Source organism: Oryctolagus cuniculus, chromosome 6 (genome assembly GCF_051225735.1).
Source record: "Oryctolagus cuniculus isolate XC-2025 breed Fujian yellow rabbit chromosome 6, ASM5122573v1, whole genome shotgun sequence".
Lineage (NCBI taxonomy): Eukaryota > Metazoa > Chordata > Mammalia > Lagomorpha > Leporidae > Oryctolagus > Oryctolagus cuniculus.
This window is the reverse complement of record NC_142872.1, coordinates 65,551,346-65,563,431: the sequence shown is the minus strand read 5'-3', so window position 1 is coordinate 65,563,431 and position 12,086 is coordinate 65,551,346. Positions and strand designations below refer to the sequence as shown.

At 46.4% G+C, this 12,086-nt stretch overlaps 1 long non-coding RNA gene across 2 annotated transcripts; it reads left to right on the top strand.

Annotated features, from left to right (window-relative positions):
* The first annotated feature begins 259 nt into the window (after positions 1 to 259).
* LOC149126173 (uncharacterized) lies at positions 260 to 8,309 on the top strand. 2 transcript variants are annotated; one of them, XR_016235594.1, is made up of 3 exons: positions 260 to 481; positions 5,925 to 6,200; positions 7,529 to 8,309. It is a non-coding gene; the product is annotated as an uncharacterized LOC149126173 (long non-coding RNA). The 2 variants fall into 2 exon arrangements; XR_016235593.1 differs by having other exon boundaries at positions 5,925 to 8,309.
* Positions 8,310 to 12,086: the final 3,777 nt, after the last annotated feature.

Genomic DNA, 12,086 nt, shown 5'->3' with positions numbered 1-12,086 from the left:
CAGCCATGGGGCCCCCATGTCAAGGTTTGGCCTGGCAGCTGTTGCTGTGTTGGCGGATGTTTTTTAGTTTTAGTTACCAGGTGCTTTCCAATGGGCGGGGCTTTTCTGGAGGAGCTAAGAGTGCTGTAAACAACAAGATGGCGCCTGCTGCATGACACCTCATTTGATTGGCCCAAGGACGGGTGTACACTGCGTGAACAAGTATTGGATTGGAGGACTCCGTGCATGGACTTTAGCCCGCTTGTGATTGGTTGGATTTTGTATATAAGCCATACGCGGAGGAAGGAAGCCCCTTTTTTTTCTTCTTCCTCCTTCCTTTCTCTCTACCTCTGTCACTGTTATTTTCTCTCTCATAATAAAAGTCCACAGAAGACCAATTAGCTGTGAGTAGCGTCGTTCCTTTGCGGACAAGGGAGCGACAAGTGGTTCCGTGACTCGGATCGCTTCATGACTCAGATCGCTTCGCGACTCGCAGGAAGAGGTTAGTAACAAAGGTAAACGTGTGTTCACATGGGAGTTTGGGTAATTCGTAAGGAAAGGCAGAAACCGTGGTACCGTCCTAGGAGACGGGGATAAGCACCAAAATGGGATCTAGGAACCTGATAATAGGCGGAAGAGAACAAACGCCACCATAGCGTAGGGGCGGATAGTGTGTTGTGCTGAGAAATGCTAAAAAAGGCGGCTGGAGTAAATGGGTGAGATAATAGCACCACATTGAAAAGAAAGGACTAAAGGTGAATTGTAATTAAGAACGCCAGAAAAAAAGGCGGGAAGGAACGCGGTGGGGGCGGGGGGGGGGGGGAGGCGGGAATTTCAGAGCAAAGTATTAACGCCAAGCAGCAAAGGGTGGGAGGTAAATGCCGCTTTACCGCGGCAGCTGTCTTTGTAAAACATGGGGAACACTCCATCCACTGCCAGACTACGACTGCTGTTGAGTCGTTTATTAAAGGCTACCAGGACACCCGTTAAAGCGGCTGCGGTCTGCGCTTTTACTAGGGCCGTTGCTAGGGTGTCACCATGGTTTGTGGAGAGGGGCGATTTAGATGAGCTACAGTGGAAAAGGGTGGGTAGACAATTGAAGGCAGCCAGAGAGCCAGCAGAGATGCTCAGATTGTGGCAGCTCGTTGACCAGGCCCTTCAAGACCCCACTGAGAGAATAGGACTCCTGCTAGATGAAGGGAGCGAGCTTTTAGAAAAAGTGCAGGAGGAGTCTTGCCAGGGCAGTCACTCTAGCGACTGTGGCAGTCAAGGCAACAGGGAGTCAGTAGGCGAGAACACCCAGAGGAACAAAATGGGGGAGGGGTCGGGGGAAGGCGCTGAGAAGGACCGCCCTCAGCTGACTGCGCCCCCACATCTGGGAGAACCATCCTGCACACCTCGCTTATATCCTGATCTGACTGCATTCACAAACCTGTCCCTCGAGGACGACCCACCACCGCGGTATCGGCCGCTTACGTTGCCCAAGTCAGTCCCTGTCAGGAGAGGCTGCTCTGCTTCACCACGGGCAGACTCTGAGGAAGAGATGATAGGAGAGGGCACGATTCCTTCCAAGCCCAGGGAGTCCTCAGACAGTAGACGTTACCATGCCCCGGACTGGGAGCAATATCAGGAACCCGGCCATGTGTTTCCAGTAGTTCTGGATGCCCAAGGCAACCGGGGGTGGAGCCCTATGGATCATAAATTGCTTAAAGAATTACAACAGGCAGTACAGCTGTATGGCCCCCATGTTAATTTCACACAAGCAGTTTTAGAAACTATAGGAACTCAGGGCCTAATTCCGGATGATTGGAGAAATTTAGTGAAAGCAGTGTTGGACGGTGGAGACTTCCTTTTGTGGTCTGCTGCGTACAGGGAGCTAGCTCAGGAACAAGCCAAGCAAAACCACAGGGCCAGAAATGCAGCTTGGAATGAGGACATGCTGAATGGGGAAGGAGCCTTTAACGATACCAATGCCCAAGCAAGAGCTCCCATAGTGGTACTGATGCAAGTTAGAGAATTGGCGAGAAGAGCATGGAAAGTTATTCCAAGAAAGGGTGAGATTAGGCACGGTCTAACAAAGATTGTGCAGGGCCCCACGGAGCCTTATGCAGACTTTGTCAACAGACTTATGGAGGCTGCAGGGGACATTTTTGAGACCGTGGAGGAGGCTATGCCATTGGTCTGGAGACTGGCTTACGAGCAGGTGAACAAAACTTGCCACGAAGCTCTGAGACCATGGCAACATAAGGACATTCCCACATTCCTAAAAATTTGCAGAGATGTTATGGATGATGTAGCATCGGGGTTCACATGCGGCTGTAGCTATGGCCAAAATGCTTCACCGAGATGTGGGAGGATGCAAATGCTTTAAGTGTGGAAGGGAGGGTCATTTAAAAAAGGAGTGCCAATCCAAGGCTTGGGTGCATAGAGACACTGGTCAGGAGCCAGGACTTTGCCCCCAATGTGGTAAGGGCAATCATTGGGCTAATGAATGCTATTCAAAACAGGATAAAGCAGGTAATCCACTCTTGGAGCCCATAGGGCAGTGGGCAAAACGACAATGGGAACAACGCCCCAAAAAAAGGACAGAGGGCCCCAGCACCTGGGGGCCCGAAATCTCAGTGGGTGCCGGCATCGCAAGGTCAAGTAACTCAGGGAACAGGGCAGCAGCCAAGGGGAAGTCAGGCATTTATTGCACAGAGCTGTGAGCCGCCGACTATACAGTATTAACACCACAAATGGGAGTCCAAGCGGTAGATGTATACACCCACACGATCCTCTAAGCGATTTGGAAGGCATAGGAATTACCATAGGAAAAGCTACAAACTCCCTAATGGGCCTATTGGTGGTGACGGGAATTGTCCAATTACCCTGTAAAAAACTTAAAGTGTTGTTGCATTCTACTAAAGGAATTGTACAGCTGTTGCCATCACAGCCAGTTGCTCAGCTGATAATTATGACGCCTACTACTGATAATAGGGGCATTCAAGGCAAAAATTTTGTGGCCCTGCCCATGTCACTTGGGAACCATCCTATATGGACCATCACCATTAAAGGAAAAGCAATTCATGGGCTGCTAGACACAGGTGCAGATGTTAGCATTGTCTCTGAGAATGATTGGCCAAAGTCGTGGCCCTTGCAAGAGGGAGCCAATACTTTAGTGGGATTGGGCGCTGCAGTCTCCCCATCCAGGAGTGCCCAAGTGCTGGACTGGCAGGACCAGGAAGGCAATAAAAGCAAGGTGCAGCTGTATGTCTGCGCTGTTCCCATCACATTATGGGGGAGGGACATATTAGAACAATTACAAGTACAACTAACAAATGAGCCTACAGCTGTTCACTCCCCAGGGTGGAAAATGATGAAGCAAATGGGTTACTCTGGTGGGGGTCTAGGGATAAATGAACAGGGCATAATGGATCCCATCACTCCTAGGGCAAATGAAGGAAGACAAGGTCTGGGTTTTTCATAGGGGTCACTGTAAGGCAGCCACTGCCACTAACTTGGCTGGATGATAAGCCTGTGTGGATACCACAGTGGCCCCTTATTGAGGAAAAATTGGCTGCCATACATGAAATAGTTCAACAACAGCTGGAGGCAGGTCACCTTCAGTCATCCACATCCCCTGGGAATACTCCTATTTTTGTTATAAAAAAGAAATCAGGAAAGTATCACTTACTACATGATTTAAGGGCCATAAATCAACAAATGCAACCCATGGGGGCATTGCAGCCAGGCCTGCGAGTACCAACCATGATCCCCAAGGATTGGCCTTTGATTGTAATCGATCTTAAGGATTGTTTTTTTAGTATACCATTACATGAAAAGGATACCCGAAGATTTGAATTTACTGTGCCTGCCATAAATCATCAAAGTCCAAATAAAAGGTATGAGTGGAGAGTTCTCCCTCAAGCCATGGCCAATAGTCCCACCTTATGCCAATTATATGTGTCACAAGCCATAGAGCCTGCTCATCAACAACATGTAGAAGTGAAAATCTTCCATTATATGGATGATCTATTGTTAACATCTGCTAGGAAGGATCAATTGGAAGCAGCATTTATGACATTAAGCTCATGCCTGCAGGAGGCAGGATTACAAATAGCGCCAGAAAAGGTTCAAAAGGACACAGTAGTTCAGTATTTAGGACTTAAGCTAACGCCAACAAATGTGGCCCCTTTGGAATTTACCATTGCAACAACAGGACTAAAAACCTTAAATGATTTTCAAAAATTATGTGGAAATTTAAATTGGATATGACCTTATTGTAAATTGACCACTGAGGAAATGCTTCCACTGTTCAAAATTTTAGAGGTGATTCACAGCTTACTTCACCATGAGAGTTGTCTCCAGAGGCCGCTGCAGTTTTACAAAAAGTTGAGACACGTCTTAAGGCTACCCAAATGCAAAGATGTGATTTGTCGAAGTCTTTAGAAATTTTAGTGTTTGTAGAACAGTTGTACCCCTTTGCAGTAATTTGGCAAGGAGGCCCTTTACTGTTTGTTTACCCGCATTCACATTTACCTCGAGTGCTGTACACTCAGGGTTCAGCCATTGCAGATTTGGTACTAACCGCAATAAAAAAGACAATGGAGATTTCAGGGAAAAATCCTGTACGATGTGTCATACCTTTTTGCAAAGAGGCCGTGGAAGCATGGACAAGAGAAAATTGGGCATGGGCATATGTAATTCTAGTATTACAAGTAGAGATCGATAATCATTACCCAAATCATCCTTTTGTTACATTTTGCATACACATTCCAATCATGTGGGTACAGAAGGTGCTCAAGCATCCAATAGAAGGCGCCCCCAGAGTATTTACTGATGGGGCGAAGGGGGGAACTGGAGCCATGATTATTGGTGATCAGTGATATTTTGTGTTGACTGTGTCCCCCTCTCCCCAGCATGCAGAGATAGCCATCATTGCAACTGTATTACGAAAAGAAAAAGGTCCCTTAAATGTGTTGTCGTATAGTGCTTATGTGGTTAATGTAGTAAGATTGTTGGACGAAGCATGCAGTATCTCCAGATTGTCCACGATATATGCCTATTTAATGGAAATTCAAAAATTGTTAATACACAGGCATCATCCTATATTTATAGGACATATAAGAGCACATTCGAATTTACCCGGACCACTTAGCCAGGGCAATATGCTAGCTGATCATTACTCGCGCTTTTTGCTTGCCTGCACTGTTATTGATCAAGCCAAAGAGTACCATTCTAAATGGCATGTAAATAGTACCACCTTAAGTATGAAGTATAACATTCCCCATAGGCGAGCTGAGGATATTATAAAATCTTGTGAAAAGTGTGTAGTTTCTGTGGTTCCCAGAATTCCAACAGGCGCCAACCCCCGCGGCCTTAAGCTGTGTCACATTTGGCAGATGGATGTTACTCATACTCCTTCTTTTGGATGGCAGAGTTGTGTTCATGTGACAGTGGACACGTATTCAGGCATGGTTATGGCCACAGCCCTGAATAAAGAAGGCACGCAACAAGCTATTCAACATTGTCTGCAGTCCTTTGCAGCCTGGGGGATTCCTCAGGTTATCAAAACTGATAATGGACCGGCTTATACGTCAGCTCGCTTTGCTACCTTTTTAAAGGAATTTGGCATTATTCATTTGACAGTCATACCATACAATCCTCAAGGCCAGGCCATTGTGGAACGTACTCATTTGTATTTAAAAAACTTAATTAATAAACAAAAAGGGGGAATAGGGGAGTATGTGGTATCCAATAAAGATGCCTTGGCTTTAGCATTATATACTATAAACTTTTTAAATAAGAAGAAAAATGGCAAAACTCCAGCGGAAATACACACTCAAGTAATGGATAAAGAATCAGTACAATGGGTTATGTGGAAAGATTTGCAGGATAATAAGTGGAAAGGCCCGTTCCCTTTATTAAGAAGGGTATGAGGAGCTGTTTGTTTCTTTCCACAGGGAGCTGCACAACCCATTTGGACGCCGGAAAGAAGAGTCCGACTTCTGATGGGAAATTGTGTCGATCAACAACCCCCAGAAGAAACAGCAGATGAGGCCCAAGGCCCAATTATAGCAGAGAGCAAGTGAAAGTTATGAAAAGATTGCTACTTGTGCTTTTGGTTGGTTCTGGTCCAATGGCTCGTGGGCTGAAGATGATGACACTGTCACTCTCAACCATACTTATAGATCTGAGACTTATTTGGCTTGGGCATGCGTCAAGCCACCTTTCCTTTGGTATGTTTGTGACAAAGTGAATAATACCTGCACTGCCGGGAACCTTACTCAATGTTGGGACAGTAACTCAGTGGAAGTAATTATGTGCGTCCCCACCTGGATTCCGGTCCCAATTAGGGCGGGACCTAAAGACTTCGCAGTGATCCTGCGAAGTCGTAGAGACTTTGGTATCACTGCGGCTTTGGTGGCTGCCATCACAGCAGCCGCGGTGGCGAGCGCAGCCGCAGTCACCTTGACGGTTACCCAAGTTGGTTCAATTCAACAAATCAGCAATATTTCGGCACAAATGGCAGTTGCTTTGCAACAACAGGAGCAATTAGACGAGAGTCTCAAAACAGGGATTTTACTGGTAAACCAAAGAGTAGATGTTCTCCAGGAGCAAAGGAATCTGTTAGCATCGGTCATGGGTGCCCCCTGTTTGGTTCAATCTGTCGCCGTTTGTGTGCTGCCTTTTCCTTATGACCAACATTCTTCACTTGCTAACATGTCCCGCCAATTAGGGCATATGATTGATAGCACCTGGAGAAGCAATTTTATGATGTTACTACAACACCTACAAACTAGCATTTGGGTAATTAACAATAGCAGGGTTCAAGTTGAAGTTTGGTCACCCTTTTCTATTGTTGGCCAGTGCATTTCCAACACCTGGTCCACAGTTAAAGAATAGGTCACCACCAGTTGTTTCTTCATAATAGTACTACTGGAAACCCTGGTCTCCCAGGTGAATGGCAGCAGCCCAAGCACTTGGATCATCTTCCTCTGCTTTCCTAGGCACATTAGTGAGGAGCTGGATTAGAAGCAGAGGAGCCGGGACTTGAACTAGCACTCGGATAGGGGATATTTGCATAGCAAGCAGTGGTGGCTTAATCCACCGTGCCACAACGCTGTCCCCTTTAAAGTTCTTTGCCATGGATAACCGCATCCTCTGCTGTGGCTGATGCTTTTTAATTCAGATAGTAATAGGAATACACAGCATACCACGTAAACTATATGTATCCACATAGTATTTCTTAGGCCTGCTCCTCTACACACACTGGGTCAAGTTTTTTGGTTTTGTTTGTTTGTTTGTTTGTTTTGACAGGCAGAGTGGATAGTGAGAGAGAGAGACAGAGAGAAAGGTCTTCCTTTGCCGTTGGTTCACCCTCTAATGGCCGCCGTAGCCGGCGCTCTGCGGCCGGCGCACCGCGCTGATCCGAAGGCAGGAGCCAGGTGCTTCTCCTGGACTCCCATGGGGTGCGGGGCCCAAGTTTTTAAAAATGATTTGATCTTTTGTGTAGATCCAATTTCACAAGACTTTTTGAAAAAATTTATTCATTTTTATTTGAAAGTCGGAGTTACAGAGAGGCAGAGGCACAGACAGAGAGAAGTTTTCCATCCTTTGGATCACTCCCTAAATGGCTGCATCAGCTGGAGCTGGACCAATCTGAAGCCAGGAGCCAGGAGCTTCTTCTGGGCCTTCCACATGGGTGCAGGGGCCCTAGCACTTGGGCCATCTTCTACAGCTTTCCCAGATCATAGCTGGATTCGAAATGGAGCAGCCAGGACTTGAACCGGCATGCATGTGGTATCCTGGCACTGAAGGCAGTGGCTTTACCTGCTAAGCCACAGCGCTGGCCCCAAGACTTTCTTTTGTGAGATTGCCCTGCGATTATGCTGGGGGGAGGGACTCTAAGCGGGGGGTGGTCCTGAACTCCTGGCAAGAGTTTTCTGAGTCAGGGACCGACCGGTCCTTGGGTTGACTGCCCACACCAGTGTGTCTCAGCCACGCGATTTAACACTGAGTTAGTAGTCAGGAGAGTGAAGAGACATCCGACAGAATGGGAAAAAATATTTGCAAACTACACAACAGATAAAGGGTTAATAACCAGAATCTACAAAGAGATCAAGAAACTCCACAGCAACAAAACAAACAACCCACTTAAGAGATGGGCCAAGGACCTCAATAGACATTTTTCAAAAGAGGAAATCCAAGTGGCCAACAGGCACATGAAAAAATGTTCAAGATCACGAGCAATCAGGGAAATGCAAATCAAAACCACAATGAGGTTTCACCTCACCCCGGTTAGAATGGCTCACATACAGAAATCTACCAACAACAGATGCTGGCGAGGATGTGGGGAAAAAGGGACACTAACCCACTGTTGGTGGGAATGCAGACTGTGGAAGCCACTATGGAAGTCAGTTTGGAGATTCCTCAGAAACCTGAATATAACCCTACCATTCAACCCAGCCATCCCACTCCTTGGAATTTACCCAAAGGAAATTAAATTGGCAAACAAAAAAGCGGTCTGCACCTTAATGTTTATGGCAGCACAATTCACAATAGCCAAGACCTGGAACCAACCTCAATGCCCATCAACAGTAGACTGGATAAAGAAATTATGGGATATGTACTCTTTAGAATACTATACAGCAGTTAAAAAAAATGAAATCCGGTCATTTGCAACAAAATGGAGAAATCTGGAACACATCATGCTGAGTGAAATGAGCCAGTCCCAAAGGGACAAATATCATATGTTCTCCCTGATCGGTGACAACTGACTGAGCACCAAAGGGGAAACCTGTTGAAGTGAAATGGACACTATGAGAAACGGTGACTTGATCAGCCATAGCCCTGACTGTTGATGAACAACTTAATACGTTATCCCTCTTAGTAGTTTTTCTTTGTTCTACTTAATACTATTGGTTTAATTCTGTAATTAATACACAGTTATTCTTAAGTGTTGAAATTTAACTGAAAAGTGATCCCTGTTAAATATAAGAGTGGGAATAAGAGAGGGAAGAGATGTACAATTTGGGACATGCTCTGTGGGGAGCAACTCGGACTAGACTAAGTTACTGGAATTAAGACTTATTCTATGCATCTGCTCTCCCACAATATGGTGCTGGGAGAGGAGGCAACAGCTTCTACCCAGCTGCCTCTCACCAACTTGACAAGCTGCAGGAGCTGCTCCTGATTGGAGGAGAGCAGCGTACTCGGCGTGTGGGCAGCCGAGTTAGGATTGGCGGAGGAGGACTATAAAGGAGGAGAGAGACGGCATGCACCAGGAACATCTAAAGGGAACACCTGAGGAACATCTGAGCAGCCCCCGAGAGAGCCGGCCGGCGGTGTGCCGCTCCCCCGCGGAAGTGGGGAAAAGTGGCTAGGGGGAACCGCCCTTCCACGGAGGTGGAAGGGACGGTAGCCAACCCGGGGAAGGCCGAGCAGACAAAAGAACAGCGCAGGGTCCTGTGTCGTTCCTCCACGAAGAGGGGGAGCGACATAATGGTGCCGTGACTCGGATAGGAAGCCTAGGCAGGGTTTAGTGTCGTTCCTCCATGAAGAGGGGGAGCGACAATGCTCAAGCTGACTTGCCCCAAGTGGTAGAGTTAGAAACATACCAGGGGATTCCAATTCAATCCCATCAAGGTGGCATGTACCAATGCCATCTCACTAGTCCCAGTGATCAATTTCAGTTCACAATTGATCATAATGAAAGGACTAAGAGTCAAAGGGATCACATAAACAAGACTAGTGTCTGCTAATACTAACCGATAGAATAAAAAAGGGGAGAGAACGATCCATCATGGGAAGCGAGATACACAGCAGACTCATTGAATGGCAGATGTCCTAAACAGCACTCTGGCCTCAGAATCAGCCCTAAAGGCATTCGGATCCGGCTGAAAAGCCCATGAGAGTATTTCAGGCATGGAAAGCCAAGTCACTCTGGCAAAAATAAATAAATAAATAACCTAAATGAAAGATCTCTGTGAGTGAGATCTCAGTGGAAAGCACAGGTCTTCAAAGAAGGAGGTGCCTTTCTCTGAAGGGAGGAGAGAACTTCCACTTTGACTACGACCTCGTCAAAATAAGGTAAGAGTCGGTGAACTCAAAAGGCTTCCATAGCCTTGGAAACTCATGACTGGAGCATAGGGAGATTACTGACGCCATAAACAAGAGTGTCAATTTGAAGTCAACAACAGGAGTCACTGTGCACTTACTCCTCATGTAGGATCTCTGTCCTTAATGTGCTGTACATTGTGATTTAATGCTATAATGAGTACCCAAACAGTATTTTTCACTTTGTGTTTCTATGTGGGTGCAAACTGTTGAAATCTTTACTTAATGTATACTAAACTGATCTTCTGTATATAGAGAATTGAAAATGAATCTTGATATGAATGGATGGGGAGAGAGAGCGGGAAAGGGGAGGGTTGCGGGTGAGAGGTAAGTCATTGGGGGGGGGGAGCCATTGTAATCCATAAGCTGTACTTTGGAAATTTATATTCATTAAATAAAAAAAAGAAAGCAAAAAAGAAAAAACTCTGAGTTAGTAATCCTGAGCCACTATGGAGTGAGAGTGTGGGGTATTTAGTGGCCCATAGGCAAAGCAAGTTTTTAAAAGGTGGTCTCTGAAAGGGAAGGCACTAGGACAGATCTTCAACAAGTTCAAGGATGTATTCATTTGAAAGGCAGAGTTACAGAGAGACAGAGAGAGAGAGAGAGAGAGAAAGACAGAGAAAGAGACAGAGAGAGAGAGATTGATTAGTGATCTCTATGCGTGGGTTCACTCCCCAGATGGCTGCAACAGCTGGGACTGGGCTCGGCTGAAAGCAGGAACCTGAAAGTCCATCCAGAGTCTCCTTGGTGTGGCAAGGACCAACACTGCTGCTTTCCCAAGCACATTAGCAGGGAACTGGATTGGCAGTGGAGCAGCCAGGATTCAAACTGATGCCTACATGGGATGATGTCACTGCAGGTGGTGGCCTAAGCTGCTGCACCACAGTGCCGACCCTCCTCAGAGGAGTACCCTTGAATATATTATGTATCATTTTTCTGCATATGGTGTGCACGTACAGTATACATTTATGTGGAGAATGTATATATCATATATATAGAGAGAGAGAGAGTTCTGTTATTTTATGAAAGTCATAGTTAGAGAGAGAGACTGATGGAGAGACACAGAGAGAGAAATCTTGCATCTGCTGGTTCACTCCCCAAATAGCTTCCATGGCCAGGGCTGGGCCAGGCTAGAGCCAGGAGCTTCATCCACATCTCTCAGGTGGGTGGCAGTGGCCTAAGCACTTGGACTATCTTCTGCTGCTTTGCCAGGTCCATTAGAGGAAGCGGGATCGGAAGTGGAGCACCGGAATTCCAACCGGTGCCCATGTGGGCTATGCCACAAGGCTGGCTCCTAGATTATATCTATTTTTACATAGTCTATATAGTATGAGTGGTCTTCAAAAAGTTCATGGGAAATGCATAGTATAAAAAAACTATGCATAGGTTTCCAAAATCATTTTGCAATAAAAACCCAAACCTTCTATTTTAATTCCATATTCCCAGAAGCTTTGTAAGTGCCTTCATATACCATATGCAAACATATACATACACATTGGTGCAGGGAATAATGTGTGTTCCTGGGAGCCAGAGTGGAGAAACTCTCCCACAGTTGGGTGTTGACAGGTCTGGCTAAATTTACTACAATTAAGTTGTTACAAAGGTGGTTTCTGTAAAGGAAGGATAGTGGTGCGTTCACTTGTCTCTCAAACATGCTCTCAGCCAATCTACTGTCCTCAGGAAGGAAGCAGGAAGCATTTTCTGGAAATCTTGCAGAAGGGCTGCCCTGTTCCCACTAGTGTCCCAAGTCAGCTCTGCCCCTGTGTCTTGTTAGCCTCCTCTCAGGTTATGGGGCCACCTGTCCCTTTGAGAGGAGTTGGCAAACCAGCCCTGCAGGGACCATCCTCAGTCATTCCTGACAAGATCTATTCACTTCAAACCACAAGTCCTTCAGCTTTTGTGACAGAAGTACAAGCACAGCAGCCGGGCTCCCATGTCCCCCAAAGCAGCTCCGCCAGGCCGATCACACACTCACTGGCATCTTTAGTCGGCACATCCTCGTTGTG